Raw genomic sequence first — 13,439 nt, forward strand, 5'->3', positions numbered from 1 at the left:
GGCGGGACTACGGCCCGCGCTAGGATGCGACGGGCGGACGTTATGCAAGTGAGGCCCCGCCCACGCGCCCCAGGTGGCCAGTTGCCTCCGAGGCTCACTAGCAACCGGCGGCTTGGGGGCTTCAGGCTCGCGCCCCACGCGTTTTCGCGATCTTCGCCTTTCCTAAGGCGGGATTCGTCGACGTCCGTTGGATTGGCAGGAAACGCGGCCAATAAGCAGCGCGGACTCCCAAGTAGGGTGGGGAAGGAAGTGCTGGGGCGTGGCGCCGGGAGGAGGCGCGGAAAGGGAGCGCCGAGAGGGGAGTTACCTTGGCCCATCGTTCAGTTCTTAAGGCTTGAAATGCTGTCCAGTTCCTAGTGTGTCCACCAACCTAGCTCTTAGGGGCGGCGTAATTCATTCTGAGTTGGTGGCCAGTAGGAACTAGGGCCAGAGCAGGCATTTTTCTTCCGCCGGCGCGTGGGCGTTGGCTTGGCTTGGCCTGGGCGTGAGGGCCGCTCTTGCCCCCTGGGAGGAGCGGGCGTAGGGGGGTTAGACAAAGAGAAATGACGCGGAAGTTCCTAGGCTGGGCTGTCGGCCTCCTGGAATTTAATTTTGCGTGCTTCGCAGCGTCTCAGTGGGTGTGAACGCTGGATAAAAACTGCCTGGCGGGCGGGGACAGCAGGAGCCCGGGAGAGCGCCCGGAGAGGCCGACCGTTTTTCCGCGCCGCGCGCGAGGCGGCCTGCAGAGTGGGAGACGAGATTGGTTGCAACTCGTCTTCCCAAAAGTGTAAACTTTCTCGATCTCGCTTTCCGTTTTCCCAGCTTGTCCTGCCACTTTAAGCGTCCTAGTATCACCTCCCTGTTCTCTCCACTGCTTTCTTTATTTTCCGTTTCAAGTGTTTTAAGCGCCGCTTTGAGTTCTTCACGAGGAAGTCTATAGTCAAATCCCACACTTTGAAGTACCATAAAATAACCCAGCCTCAACGCCTTTCACGATTCTCTCAACCCCAGGTTAAGCACGCGCGATCATGTTTATGACTGAGTTATGTTTATGAATGAGCTCAACTGAGTGAGATTATTTTCTTTAGCTATGCTGAAGTTACACTAGAGGCGTAAACTCTTCAGAGAAGGTAGATGAAAAGGAGCGCAACTTATTCTATAACGTTTAAGAGTAATATATGGGAGTAGGTCTGGAAGTATTGTCTGGCACCAAGTGATAGGTGGTAGAAGCAGTCCCTATAAATGGGCTCCGGAAGGAGGACAGTAACAAAACAGCGATAACCCTTCACATTATGTGGGGAAGTTGGAGACAGTCATTCAATTAGCTTTAAGAAGTCCCAGGATGTGAGGTAAAAGACAAGTGCAAAAATAATCTGTCTTTATGAGGTTGAAAGCCCAATAAATAGATGAAAATAATTCAAGGGGCTTCCCTGGTGGCGCAAGTGGTTGGGAGTCCGCCTGCCGATGCAGGGGACGCGGGTTCATGTCCCGGTCCGGGAAGATCCCACATGCCACGGAGCGGCTTGGCCCGTGAGCCATGGCCGCTGAGCCTGCGCGTCCGGAGCCTGTGCTCCGCAACGGGAGAGGCCACAGCAGTGAGAGGCCCGCGTACTGCAAAAAAATAAATAAATAAATAAAAATTATTTGAGAGAAGTGCTATAGGGAACACAGAGGCGGGGGCACATCCAGACAGGGTAAAGTATGTTCCTGAGGGCTTCCTGGAAGAGGTGACATGCCTGGGCCAGGTGCTGACCTTTGCCATTCTTTGCATGGGTTGTAGCATGGGCAAAGATGAGAGCGGCGTGTGCTGGTGGCAACTACAAGGTCAGTGCGGAAGATTAGTGTCACTACATGGGGAGGGATACGAACCAAAAACAGTCCCTTCAGGAGGACAAGATACATTTAAAAGCTTTATGTGCCGTGATATTTTTTCTGAGGCTGTGGGAAGGGGAAACTCCTTTGAAGGAGGCTAATGTATAGTTAATATCAAAGTTGTTTAGGACAGTGCTCGAGAAAATTTTCTGTCTGAGAGACACAAAAGTTATCTGTGACCAAAAAGTAATGTTGACAGAATCCAATTAAGTCAATCAATGGGCATTTAAGTTTCTTTTATCTAGTTGTGTATGTAATTTCCAATTTTTAAAAACACATCTATTAATTTGTAAATCTCATTTCACAATTCACATCTCTTTTTCCATGAAAGAAGTTAAGGAAAAAAATTGAACCAGGAAAACTAAGATCAAACCAAGAAGTTTCTATTGAAGTTGCCTTAAAATTTGAGTACAGATTTCTTGATTTTATTCTTAGAAATTCTTGTCTTTTGTGTAGTTAAAAAAGGGAGTGGAGGGAATTAGTGGGCTGGAGAGCAATACAAATTCTTTGTAGAACTAATGATATGATGTAATTTAGGGACAGGGTCCCAACTACAACTGAAAGCAGAAGAGAATTGTGAGAAACACAATCTCTTCAGATCTCTTGTGTTCAGACAGTCCTCACACACTTACCTCAAGCAAAGCAAGATTGCAAAAAAGCAGACATGCCAGTTCTTAACGCAAACACTAAAATTACAGCTTCAGAAGGGAGAGGTTCTTTTGTATAGTAACTATGTCCTGTATGCACAGTTATTGCAAAAAATCTTGCAATCTAACTACCACATTCACCTTTTTTTAAAATTTATTTTATTTATTTTTGGTTGCATCGGGTCTTCGTTGCGGTGCATGGGCTTCTCATTGCAGTGGCTTGTCTTGTTGTGGAGCACGGGCTCTAGGCGCGTGGGCTTCAGTAGTTGTGGCACGTGGGCTCAGTAGTTGTGGCTCGCAGGCTTTAGAGCACAGGGTCTGTGTCCAGTAGCTGTGACACACGGGCTTAGTTGCTCCGCGGCATGTGGGATCTTCCCGGACCAGGGCTTGAACCCGTGTCTCCTGCATTGGCAGGCGGATTCTTAACCACTGCACCACCAGGGAAGTTCCACATTCATCTTTAACACAGCTTTCTGAAAGCAGAGTAGCAATTTTATCTGTATTTTCATTAGGTATATGTATTTTTTCTGCTGTAACTTTTCACCTAGTAAATTGATATTTCATAAGTTTCATACTTTAAATAGCATCCTGAGCTTTTCTCAAAAAGATACAGTATTTGCATTTTTATTTCCTATGAAATAAACTTTTACAATCCTAGAACATTATCATATACTGACCATTCTTGGAGTTTTAATATTTTTCCTTATTTGTATTGATTTTTTTAAAATGTTCTTTTCTATTTGATGATTGTGGCTCATAATTCATTAAACGTGTAGCCCATTAAAAATGGTCAAATTAGCAAATTTATGATCCAGTGAAATTCATCAATGCCAGTAATGGTGCGGCAAAACAGGTAAACCCTACTGGTGGGAATGTAAAATAGTACAATCTTTCTGGAGGGCAATGTGACAATATATTTTCTTTACCTTAAGTATGATCATACCCTTCATTTAGCATTACTCTGTGGAATTTATCCTAAGGAAATAATAGAACATGCAGGTATATTATTTATGATAACAATGATAAAAGAGAAATGGCTTAAATATCTGACAATAAGAAAATGATTTTTTGAATTATAGTCATGGATTATTATGTAGCCCTAAAAATTGTTTACAAGATTTTTAATGATATGGGAAAATGTTCTTGGTATAATTAAGGGGAAAAATAAGATACAAGGCTTTTGTATATTCTTATCCTATATGTAGGATAATCATATATATGAAAATTGCATAAAAATGGTTATCTTTAGAGGGTAGGATTATCAGTAATTTTTCTAAATTTTCTTGTACTTTTACAATTGATTTTTCAAGCTTGACTATTAACATTCAACTGAAAGTTTGCTAATCCTACTATTTACATAGAAATTACTACTGATTTTCAACAGGTGTAATCTGACAGATTATAAATACTAGGGTGTTTCAAAATATTTTTAAAATCCAAGGACTGAGATTTTATACAGTCTAGAAAAAGCAAGAGCTTTAATATGTATCAAATTTTCTCTGATTAATTCCCCAAACCCAGAAGAGTACCTGGAAAACAGTAGTAATTTACTAGCTCAATGTTTATTAAAAGTGACCTGAGGCATATTATTTAACAACAACAAAAAACTGGAAATAATAACTTGTTTTTTCCTGTATAAGAGGAAGGTTCTCTGCCTACCTCTTATATTTCTGAACTAAATAATACTGCAGAGACCAAAAGTTGAAACAAATTTACATCTGAAAATATTTGTACCTAGAGATACAAAGATGAATAAGATGAGGTCTAAAACTGTGCGCTTGGGTAGTCAGGCCTGCCCTAAGGAGACTAAGTGAGCAAGAATACATTTTTTTCCAGAATTACTAGGAAAAAAATTTACAGATTTTCTGGAACCCTCTCAATCCCTACCCAGGCACAACCTTCATAAAGGTTGTGGATTGTTTTGAAGAGGTAATGTTGGCCCGAAGAGAAGGTGGAGTCAGTAGCAGCCTATAATTTGAGGACCTATCAGCAAACTGGAGTTCAACTATTACATTTAAGATCTCTATAAATACTACAGTTTTATAATTCTTTGGATGTACCTTGTCCCAAAACATTTCTCCAGTCACCTGTCACTCTAGGAAAAATTTCACCATCTGTTTCTTTGAGTCTTAAGAAACTCAGTCTTTGAAAGTTCTAATTGAACTGTAGATACACAGTAGCCTGGGGTAGGACACTACCATGCTTAGCCTTGTATGGCTAAGCATGGTAGTGCTTGTATGGAAGCCTAAGCGTCCCAAACCTGGAAGAGAGGCTTTTCCAGAAAAGAAGTGAATCTGTGCAATAGCAGACAAACTATACCTTCTTCAGTTTTGTAGAGTGCTAATCTCGAGGACAGACTCTTGTGGAATAATCTGAAAGAAGTGAAGCTGTTGTCTTACAAGTGGAGACTAAGATTCAACATGCCATTATTGCTAATGCTTATTAACTTCTGTGAAATTATGGCAATTATCTTTCAGGACTTACCTGAAATGAAGAGAAAACTCATTGCTTATCACTTGAAAAAAGAAAAACAACGTCCTAAACTGAAAATGAACAAAATGAATTATATTGGTAAGGAAGTTATTTCTCTGAATAAATTATTTTGAGAAATGGATTAAACCCTCTAAAAGAACTAAATACTATGTCAGTAGATTTTTATAAATAATTATCTATTTTTATATTATGAGGAAACTTAATTTGTTGCCGTTTGTGTTTGCTCTGAGATAGTACTTTTCTAGTCATTCTATATTGAAAGAAACCAGGATTTGGAAATAAGAATTTTAGTTAATCTTTGTGCACTTCATAAGCTGCTCAGAAATACCATAATTAGCTATATCAAATACTTTATTATTTTGGTATTATAGAATGAAAAGGATTGATAACTTTTCAATCAAATAATTTTTTTGAAAGAGCCAGGTTGGAAAAGTACAGTATAAATAAAAGTAATATACAGACATTTTAACTTCTGGACATAGAGGAGGAAATTTTATTAGGTAAAGCAATGGATTAAAAAATGTAACAAAAATTCTCTATGTAACCCAGTAACACCATTTTATACTAATATACAGAAAATAATCACATTATGGAATGCATCTATATCACTTATAATTACTGTAATTCATTACATTTGTAGTTTAGTACAGTCAGAATTTAAGCCATATTTCTTTTGTAAATCTAATTCCACCAGTAAATCAAAAATTATCTGTTGAGTTTCTATTATATTGATCTGACACCTTTAATAATTGATAGTATTCATCTTTACTGTTTCCTATTTATTTGTTAGAAGTCTGCAGTTCTATATGCTTCTTCATGTTTCTAGATGACTAGCTATAGTTTTTGTTTTTGTTTTAGACTCTAACACTTTAAGCTTATTTATTATATTTCTCTTAAAGCAGGTGAATTCATATGAATTTGAAGTCTTTAGTGGATTTCTCATCTCCCTTTTCACCCCTGTACCCATTATCACATTCTAATTAACTCTTTCTGATTTTTTGTTAGTCTAATTATTAGAATGAATAGTCATGTTATTCCTACTTTATAGCTAGAGATGTTAATTGACTTAAATTCTTCATCTGCCATTATATATACTCTAAGTTAGATCTCTTTGTGTAACTCCTTATTATAACATTTGAAAACATAGGCATAAAAACAAAATAAACATTTCTGAAAATATATAACATCTTGATATTGCAGAAGAAACAATAATAATAATATTGATGATGATATTGAGTTGGGTATGCTGTTAACCAAAACTACAAATATACTCACAATATGGAAATAATATGGCTATAAGATTCATATGGTTGAGAAATGTGTATCTATCTATCTTCAGGTTAAAATATCATCAAACATTTCATTTTCCCATGAAAGGTTTTTTAAACATGTTAACCATTGTTTCATTCAATACTTAGTTGAATTTTATCTTGAAATTTTAAAGCTGAGAAGCATGGTATTTTATATCAATACCAAGAAAAATGTTTAACAGAAGCTTATTCTGCGTTTTTAGGTTACATTGCTAAGTTGAGAAGAAAATAATGTGTCTTAAGATACATTCTTCTTGGTTGTCTGTGATTTGTGAAAATATACCACTGTTGAAATAATACCACTTCTGTTTTTCCTTCAAGTAACAGACTTAAAAGGGAGCCTCATCAATATTAATAATCAAGTTTGTGACTGGTATATACAGTGAAAAAAGAAGAAAGGCAAATGTTACATTACAGTAAGCAATAACTAGATTATCTTTTCTTGGTAAAATATTGGTCTTACACGATTTTTTCTCTGTACCCACATCTTTTTTTTTTTGCGGTACGCGGGCCTCTCACTGTTGTGGCCTCTCCCGTTGAAGAGCAACAGGCTCTGGACGCGCAGACTCAGCGGCCATGGCTCACGGGCGCAGCCGCTCCGAGGCATGTGTGATCTTCCCGGACCGGGGCACGAACCCGTGTCCCCTGCAACGGCAGGCGGACTCTCAACCACTGTGCCACCAGGGAAGCCCATCTTTTTTTTTTAAGATTATTTTTGATGTGGGCCATTTTTTGGGAAGTCTTTATTGAATTTTGTAACAATATTGCTTCCGTTTTTATGTCTTGGGTTTTTGGCCGCGAGGCATGTGGGATACTAGCTCCCCAACCAGGGATCGAACCTGCACCCCCCTGCATTGGAGAGTAATGTCCAACCACTGAACTGCCAGGGAAGTCCCCACATCTTTTTATTTATACTCTAAGCTACAGATTTTGGGGTGAAATTTTTGAAACTACATTTCATGATATGTAAACTGTAATTCCATTTAAGTTTAGAGTTTTATGCGTTTACACAGATATGTGATTACCTCACTTTATAATGTATTTATAGTAGCCTAGCAAGCCCTTTTCTTTTAGGAGGGATTCTTGAAGAGAATTAGTATATAGAGTTTTATTTTAGTGTAGCTTTAACCACTGATGTTGTATGAATATTCTAGTTACTTTTCTTTAGCTGATTTTTCACAAATAACAGGAGAGTCACCATGAATCGATTTTGTCACAACAAAGTGATTCCAAAGTAATCTTTACTGAGTTTTCTTGGATCCTTGCAACTGGAACTTTTGGGGTTGATGAGGTTTGTCAGAAGACAGAAAAGATGCTGTCACTTCAGATCTGATATTCCTGGGTCTGGACTTAAAGATTATCTGTTGAAGATTGATTCTTCCCCATGTCCTCTCCAAATTCAGATCTCACTTCTCCAGAGGTTTAGAAGGCCCTATTTGACCACTGCCACACAGAAAAAGACAAAACTCAAGAAAAATAATATTACAAGTTGACTGCTCTACAAGATACAACATAATTCTTAGGTCAGAATTTCATGACTTTTGGCACCAGGCCAGCACACTGTTACTAGAATAAAGAATGGGAACAAAAGCACAGATCCTAGAACTTGGATTTATTTAATTTATTCCCCAATGTAACTCACTGTACCCTTTAAATATAAGGTGTTCTTTTTACCAATATAATTTTTCAGCTATTGGGGCACCTTTTTTTTTTTTTCTCTTACGTGAGCTATAACGGGTAGGGCTCATAAAGATGTAACAGAAAGATAGGAGGGCAGCCAGGTGGAGGAAAGTAGGGAGGAAGGAAGCAGTTAAAAATTGTTTTCTTAAAAAAAAAAAAGTGTTTTCTTTCAACTAAAATAATTTTACAATGAACTTGTTAATAGCAAATCTCTGAATGAAACATAGATCTAACAAGTTCGTATTCTTTTTACTGAGTGCCTTCAGCCATCAAGCTAACATTGTTTTTCTTCAATGTTAAGTGTTTTACACTCTGCAAATGAAAATACACACACACACACACACACACACACACACACGAGGAAGAACTTTCCTTCAAATTCCTAAGCTGCCCCAGTGATTCTGGGTAGAATTATATTTTTCACAGCAATGATTTGCCCTAATTTTGTAAAAAGGAAATTGTCTCTTAAATATTTTTTTCCACATCAGGGAACACAGAAGCATTTGAAAGAAACGATGACTTTCATAATCTGGATGTTTATATTTCTGTCATCTAAAAATGAGCTCTGCTGATTTTGATTGGTAGAAGCAACTGGTTGAAGTAGAATAAAAACAACATAGTAACTTTAAAAATAAAGCTTACCTGGAATTTCATAAGCTGTCTACCTAACTATTCCTTTCTCAAATAGGTAAGTACAGAGTTATGCAAATTTTCTCAGATAAAATTATTAATATTCCTGACTCATGAAATCATGTCTTTTACATTTGCGTCATCCTTTGGCCCTAGAGTTTCCTGTGACCTTTACGTATTACAGTGGTGATTAGTACATTGATACATTTAATTCAGAGCCAAATACTGAACTGTAATCTTCACACCATCTTTTTTATCAGCAAATGAGTAAGATGATGAGTAAAATTATAAATGGCTTCCTGCCCACTAGTGATCTGTGGTGGATTCTGATAGAAAGGATGAACAATTCTGCCACTAATAATGGACCTCAATGATTTGGTTCTCCTAAAAATAGTAAGAGAGCAACTTATATGGATTTAACTTCTTTTTTTTTTTTTTTTTTTTTTAAAGTTATTTATTTATTTATGGCTGTGTTGGGCCTTCCCTGCTGCATGCGGGCTTTCTCTAGCCGTGGAGAGCAGAAGCCACTGTTCGTTGCCAGGGCATGTGGGATCTTCCCAGGCCAGGGCCCAAACCCGTGTACCCTGCATTGGCAGGCAGACTCCCAACCACCACGCCACCAGGGAAGTCCGGATTTAACTTCTTAATGCTAAAGTCAACTAAGCACATGCATGTAAGTATGTAAGTGGTATTAAATTGGTTCAAAATTAGCATAAATTTATAAGCCGCTATTGTCATTTAGTTAATATTTATATTTACCAATATTTAGAGACACAAACATTCTAAACCCTTGCACTTTTGCCTCTTACCCGCATATAAATTTATAAGTGGCTAAATTTCACCTGGTCTTATTATGAGACTCTGCCCATATGTTACCAAGGAATAGGTCCTTGAGTTTGACAGAAGGCAATGAAAGTGGGCCACCTAAGTGATTATATAAATATTATCTATGGAATCTTCACCATTTACTCTTCTATTCTCACTTCAAAAAAAATAACATTTGGCAGTTGGTAGAGAGATCATTAAAGTAGTAGACTTAACATAGTAATAGTAAAATCTATTGTATAGGTTTTAGAAATCAGGCAATAGATGCATGAAATTAAAATCAGATTAGATTGGGAGGGGCGTTGTTTCACTTAAACCATTAGGCTATTCATTGCTTAAAGGTTTGCTGCTAGGTTAGGGTGGATATTCAACTGTTGTTTCCTGAAATGTCATTTCTTTTACAAGTAACATTGTTAAGTTTACACTAGAAATACATAGGTATTTTTGGTAAATTGAATTATAAATGGCTAGAACCGACTTTTTTTTTTTTTTTTTTTGGGTAGGAGCTCCGGACGCTCAGGCTCAGCGGCCATGGCTCTCGGGCCCAGCCGCTCCACAGCATGTGGGATCCTCCCGGACCAGGGCACGAACCCATGTCCCCTTCATCGGCAGGTGGACTCTCAACCACTGCGCCACCAGGGAAGCCCCTAGAACCGACTTTTATTTTTAGACAAACTTAGATTGCTCTATAAACTTTAATCAATTACAATATGGTAATTAAGTATTTTGTTCTGTTTTTTAGCCAAACAAATGAAAAATTTCTTATCCACATCATCTGTTAAGGCAAAAAGAGGAAAACTGATTACTCTGGGGTCCTGATTTTTTGTGGGAAGATTTTCAAATGATTTGAGTTAGTCTACTTATCAGTCTCATAACTGATAAAAGGAAATGGTGACTGGTGGGAGAGATTAAAACATCAAGATGGGGAATAGGGAAAACAGAGGGGCAAAAAGTCAGAGGTAGAAATACAGAAGTTGAACTCAAATTAGTTTTTAGTTGAGCACCTATCATGGGCCCAGAAAAATGGCTGATATACCACTTAATGTTTTAAGTTTAAATAAAGGAAAATTAAAACATAAGAGTACTTAGTAATTATTTCTAAAGATCATTCTGAATGATCCGCTCAAATACAAATGTTTTGCTTCTGACTGGTGTATTTTCACATTATTCAACATGTTCATTAGGTACCCACTATTACCAGCTACCTTACTAAGCGCAGTAGATGACAGATGATGAACAAGGAGCACAGAGTCTCATAGAAGCTTTGTCACATGTGTTACTGAGCTGAAAAGGCCTTTCTTTGTACTTTTTGTTAGGTGGAATATGTACCTTAGTGGTTAAGTAGGAATGTAGAAATCAAATAGGCCTAGTTTCAAATTCCAGCTCTAGGATTTAGTTTCTGTGTGATCTTAGGAAAAATACTCAGTGTCTCTGAACCTCAGTCTCCCATCTGGAAAATTAGAATACTTACCTTATAAGGCTGTATTAATTAAAATTAATCTGTAAAGCGTTTAGCAGAGTACAAAGAGTGCTAATGAAATGGATGATGGGATTACTGAGAGCCCTGGGATGGGTGGTTCATAGGTTTCCAAATCCGGGCCACAGCTTCAAGTTCTTAACACCAAATCTAACTCTACTTGCTTCAGTTCCCTGGCATTCATCCTGTCACCCCATTTACTGCACCTCAGGTATCAGGAGATGGGAGACATTCCACAAGGATATGTTCCCACAGTGCCTTTTGATACCCTGGGATCTTAGGCATTATCAATGCTAGGGTGCCTTTACAGCACAGGCTTGTATCGCTGAGAAGCATATGTTACAAAAGAGGTGGTGGTGGTGAGGAACTGATCAAAGTAGATTAATGGCAAAAAAAAGAAATGTGTAACTCATAAAACCCATTTAGAATTAATATACCAAATTGCTTTATTCTCAACCATGCGTGCACATACACACTCAGGTTTTCTCTTCTGGTTGGTACTAATTTAGTGTTTTGTTAACAACAATGACAAGTTTAATGTTTAACTTAACTGTTAGACTGGTTCTTTGGGGAATTTTCCAGAGATCTATTAAATACAGAAGTTCCTTAACTAATGATATAGAGGAATAGGTATTGTTTAATCAATGAGAAAGTTGCCAACCACCACGAGCCTCTCTTCCCACTCGTTTTAGAATATAAACTTTGGTATATTATATCACATATTTATGCATATCCTTGGCATGTTCATAAAATTTGTTTTATTAGGCATTCTGTAGCTCTAATTGAATTAGTTCAGTCAAATTGTTTGAACCTATCAAATAACTTCCATTCTACTCACCTCACCTAGAAAACTTCAAATGTTTATTTTTTTATTCAATTTTTATACCTTGTTCATATTTTTGTTCTCAACTACAGTACTTAAGTACGATTTTTACTTAGTCTATTATTTTTCCTTTTAATTGGTGCTAAGAAAGCTCTGTCCTTATTTTATTTTTTTGCGGTACGCAGGCCTCTCACAGCTGTGGCCTCTCCCGTTGCGGAGCACAGGCTCCGGATGCGCAGGCTCAGCAGCCATGGCTCATGGGCCCAGCCGCTCCACGGCATGTGGGATCTTCCCGGACCGGGGCACGAACCGTGTCCCCTGCATCGGCAGGCGGACTCTCAACCACTGTGCCACCAGGGAAGCCCTGTCCTTATTTTAATTCTTTAATTTTTATACCTAGCCCCTGGAATCCTTATGTTCTTTTTTCTAATTTTTGTTCATACTCAAACTTCATGCATTAAAAATTAGCCATGTACCGTTTTACTCACGTGAGTCATTTCTCTGAATATTTTTACTTTAAAAATATGGGAGAGATTAAGACAAATTTCTGAGTTGTAATCCACTACTGCTTTAGTTGTGCTTTATTAACCTCTCAGATTCTTAGTCCTGTTTACTAAAAAGTTATAAACAGCTGAGCTGCACTGTAATTGGTTAAGCACTGACTCCATTCCTCCAGGATTTCTGTTGGAGTAGAAAAGGCCCTTTAAGCAAGACTCTATGTGAGACAAAAAGAGAAACAAGATTCCACATACATCTATCTAGATTTCCCCTTCATTTTCAGATTTGGAGCCTAATCACATAAATTATAAAGGCAGGAGGAGAAGGCAACTTCCACAACCTTGATTCATTGCCTTCACAGCACTGGAGGGCAAGAAGCAATAGTAAGTAGGTACAGCTCTGTAGCTCCACCGCGGGAGAGAGAGGAAAGAAGTGAGAGGAAACAGGGCTGGAGAGAGGTGTTGGATAGGTTTAATTCTCCCTAGTTTTAAAAGGCAAGTAGTCTTTAAATGAACTCTTTGCCTTAATAAGGAAAATTGTACATTATACTCAAAGAAGCTCGTGCTGCTGTAGCTAGTTGCAAAACAAAACAAAAGGTGTGTGTGTCCTGTAACATGAAACTGGGAGAAAACACATCGTGAGGTATGGCTTTCTGAAACTATAAACACCTCAGTTATGTAAAATTAGAGATTATGTTTAATGTTTATATATTTGCTTGCTAATTCTTGGCTGTTAGTATGTGTCTAAAACTAAACCCCCTTTCCTAATGGATTAAACAATCCTTTTTACAGAGTGGTAGTATTTAGAAAGACCCCTGTTCTTTAATGGTGGGAAAGCCATTGCAATAGAGGTTTTAAAGAGGGTCATGGAAAAAAGTGGTCCCAAAGAAAATGATGTCCGCTAAGATGCTATATAGTTTGGAAATTTGTTTTGAGTCGATATTCTCTCTTTACTCTGATGGTCTCTGGGTTAGTTACAGAACTCTTATTAGGTTCCTATCAGTAATATATATATCATATTTCATTTAAAGTTGTATTTCAGATCTAATTACTTGATAAACTATTGTACCCAAGGCTAAGATGAATCAATTTTCTTGCTTTTTCTACAATATGGCTTTTTAAAAATTCCTGATTTCTCATTTATCTTTTTGTGTATTTCCCCCATCTCTACTTGTTCTAATACTGCATGGCTCCTGTACTATTTCA

General features: G+C 38.0%; 1 non-coding gene across 1 annotated transcript; it reads left to right on the plus strand.

Annotated features, from left to right (window-relative positions):
• The first annotated feature begins 4,947 nt into the window (after positions 1-4,947).
• On the plus strand, positions 4,948-5,016 carry LOC112403416 (small nucleolar RNA SNORD2). Its single transcript, XR_003003904.1, has one exon. It is a non-coding gene; the product is annotated as a small nucleolar RNA SNORD2 (small nucleolar RNA).
• The last annotated feature ends 8,423 nt before the right edge of the window (positions 5,017-13,439 follow it).

This window comes from Neophocaena asiaeorientalis, unplaced genomic scaffold, assembly GCF_003031525.2.
Source record: "Neophocaena asiaeorientalis asiaeorientalis breed wild unplaced genomic scaffold, Neophocaena_asiaeorientalis_V1.1 scaffold140, whole genome shotgun sequence".
In the NCBI taxonomy this organism is placed as follows: domain Eukaryota; kingdom Metazoa; phylum Chordata; class Mammalia; order Artiodactyla; family Phocoenidae; genus Neophocaena; species Neophocaena asiaeorientalis.